The sequence below is a fragment of the Hydra vulgaris genome, chromosome 05, assembly GCF_038396675.1.
Source record: "Hydra vulgaris chromosome 05, alternate assembly HydraT2T_AEP".
NCBI classification, from domain to species: Eukaryota; Metazoa; Cnidaria; class Hydrozoa; order Anthoathecata; family Hydridae; genus Hydra; species Hydra vulgaris.
The window spans coordinates 15300651-15304063 of NC_088924.1; the positions used below are offsets into that span (position 1 = coordinate 15300651).

Consider the following 3413-nt stretch of genomic DNA (forward strand, 5'->3'; position numbering starts at 1 on the left):
TCAACTTTAACAAAGATGCCAATAAAATCTTCAAAGCTATTATAGACAAAACAAGAATCCCCCCTTTTTTTTTTCTTCCTGTAACGGGCATAAGACTACTTTTCGAATCATTTTTTGTTATATTAAATTATGTAGCGACAAGGTTTTTATATGTTAATGAGTAAGCCGATCATTTAACAGCTTACCGATAAATTCATGTAAAGTTTTTAATCTGTTATAATTCCGTAAGTAATTTTTGTATTGTTCTTCTTTTTGTAACAGGCAATTATTTTCTTCGTTACAAATAGTTAAAATAGTTTTAATATCCTCTATTGAAACTGTGCCCCATTGATTTTCATTGTTTGTTCTTAACAAATCAGCATCTTTAAATAATCCTTTATGGAATTATTAAACGAGACTTGTATTTCAAAAATGTCGTTTTTAATAGGTTGTTCTTTTGTTTTCATTGAAAATATATATCGATCCTGTTTTTATTGTTTTCGCATATATAGATTTAAATACAAGTCTTTCTTAAAAAGTTTTTGAGCAAGAGGATCTAAATATTTGAATAATTTAAATTCAAAAAATGGACCTAAATTCGGATGCATAAAGAAACGCTACTTCAAAAAAATAAAAGTTCAGCAACCTGCACAATGAAGGTAAGTAAAAAGTGTTTGTGTATTGATATTCGGGTGAATGAAAGCAAAGCGTAATAAAATAACTCGTAAAGGTTCCACATAAACTACTATTAGCCTATTGAAAACAAAATGTGTTATGTTAAACACAAAAGTTTTGTTCGCCTATCATGGTACTGTATTTTAACATAAATTGAGTAAACCAAGAAAATTCGTTACAGTCTCCTGTCCAGTCTTTTGGAAAATGATTAGTTTGTCTTATGTAAGAAGAAATATCAATTTCGTTATAGTTAATGATGATAATATTAACTTGAATGTTTGTTTCTACTATATCTACTGCTTCAATTAAATCTTAAAAAAGGTGGAATTTATCTTAATGCGCTATCCGCTTCTAAACTAATAAAAAAAATGATAGGTATCAATTTTAAGTAAAAGTCTCCAGTGTTCACCTTTTTCTTTTAAAGTTTCGTTATTATAAATAAAAAAGAAACCAGTTTTCATTATGCGTTTAATCAGCGAGATTTTGAGGTTGACTTAATCCGTCAAATGCAAAAACACCGACAAAAAAGTCTTTAAAAGTTTGTTGTTGAAAATAACGAAACAAGATTCGTTTGTACATATTATTCTTCTAAACTAAAAAAACTAGAAATAAATAAAGTGATATTAACATGCAATATATTAACAAATAAAGTTTTTTTGTCTGTTCCTTCTTTTAATATTCCTTCAATGTTTCTTTTAACAGACTTTAATTTCATAGTTTTTCTATAATAATAGAGACGATAGGTATTATTTTTGTTGTAAATAAATCAATGAATCCGTCACCATCGGTTTGTGACTTTACTCTCTATAAGCACAGAATAGCCACTTTAATGGCGCAATCTGATTCGCTGTTTTTGAAGAGAGGCAAAAACTTTCAAATAAAATTGCAAAATCTTTCAAATAAAATTATGCGGACGTTCAAGTTTCGTTGATTGTTTACCTTTTAGTCGTTATTTTCGGTGTATAGTGGAGAAAATAGAATTAGCCTTGCCGTGTACTGATCCAATATTTTGTAAATCTGTAAGCAAATTTGTGCGGAGAATCTTTAGTATCCACACCCATATAATTATTGTTACAAACAACAACTTTTTAGATTATAGTATAGCATAATTAAATTGCGGTACATTTGATAAAACCATAAAGTGAATAATACTTGATATTTGGGTAACAAATAGAGTTAGCCTCATCAATAATTATTTTCAGTATACTTGTATATTTTTATCTGGTGATGCGAATTTGTTACTTAGTTTATTATTATTATTTGTAAGTTAAACAAAGACTGTGAAATCAGTGCTCATAAAGTTTTAACATTTGGTTTTTTATACCTTAATTTGAAATATGGTAAGCGTTTAACGAATGAAGAATTAGCAGTAATCAAAGCGTACAAAGATACAGGCTTATCTAATCGGGAATTGCAAAAAAAATTAAAAGATCTCCAAAAGTGGTTAATAAATAGTTCAAGATTGGCGTTAATTATGGAGCTTATAACACGGCTGTTTCACGCAATGTAAAATTGGGACTTACGTCAGTCGAGTCTTACGAGTCTAGCAAAAACAATTTCCGCATAAAAAGTTTTATAAAAATTTTGGCAAATAAAATATAAAAATTCAATAACTTTAAAGTAATGGGTTTTTTTTTCTATAAACGCTTTAATCTTCAAATTAAAAAAATTTACAAGAACTATATTTCTTGGTTAAATAAATATTTACTTTAAACAAAATAAAAATAAACATTGTTAAAATATTTTAAATGATTTTGGATGACTTTTCTGTTTTTAGCGATTTTTACGGAAAACCTGTCTTGGGCCAACCGAGATTGACTAACATAGCTACATGGCTGATGGTTGAAATTTGGAACACTTATCAATGAATGTCTATTCTATCAGATTCCAACGTCATCCGTGTGATTTTATTACTATAGCTTAATTTTTAATGCATTTATACTTTTAAATTTATTTCTTTTAAATGTAAAATATTAATTTTTTGATGGATGACGTTAGTTATTAAAATTTCGATCTTTTATGCAGATGAAAATATAAAAATTATTTTACGTACCTCTTGCTATGTTAGTCAATATGCTTTTAAACTTGGCATGTTTTACAACAAATTGTTTTAATTTTACGCTTAAACTTGTGTTAACATTTCTAAGCGATGACGTAACTTTATTGCGTTATTTCCCAAGCTATTTACTAACGAATTTTATTGAAACAACTGTTTCGGCGAGACAAATTTTGAAAGTATAAATGTAAACAAAGTTACGCGAAACTTTCTCTTTGGCAAATGCTTGTGAGTTTCATGCTTGCTTTCCTAATGAAAGTATTACGCGAAAAATGCATGAACTCACTTTTAATGTGCCACTATTTGTTAAATCGCATAAAACTATTGGATTACTGAATGAAGAAGAAGGAGAGAGTTTGCATGGCGGCGTTAATCAGGAATTAAGACAGTTGCATTCAGTAAGGAATCAGGAACAGAAGCTGCGTCTTGTTTTAAAACGCTTTGAATTGCACAGCAAAGCTGACAGGAAGCTTCAAGCTGCTAAAGTTAGAAAGTGTGTTGTGTGTTCTGAGCATGGCGAAAAATCTTTATATAGAAAAGGTCTTTGTCTTATTTGTGGCCATCGAATTCAATTGTAAAAACAAAAATTTCAAAACTAATTTATAAAAAAAGTAATAGTAGAATAAAATATTCAATTATCAAATTTAACAATGTTATAAAAGGATCAAGTATGTTTAAATTAAAATACTTTTATTTATAATGT

General features: G+C 28.2%; 1 long non-coding RNA gene across 1 annotated transcript; it reads left to right on the top strand.

Moving 5' to 3' along the window:
• The first annotated feature begins 503 nt into the window (after positions 1–503).
• Positions 504–3090, top strand: LOC136080617 (uncharacterized). The gene is made up of 2 exons (XR_010638565.1): positions 504–638; positions 2432–3090. It is a non-coding gene; the product is annotated as an uncharacterized LOC136080617 (long non-coding RNA).
• Positions 3091–3413: the final 323 nt, after the last annotated feature.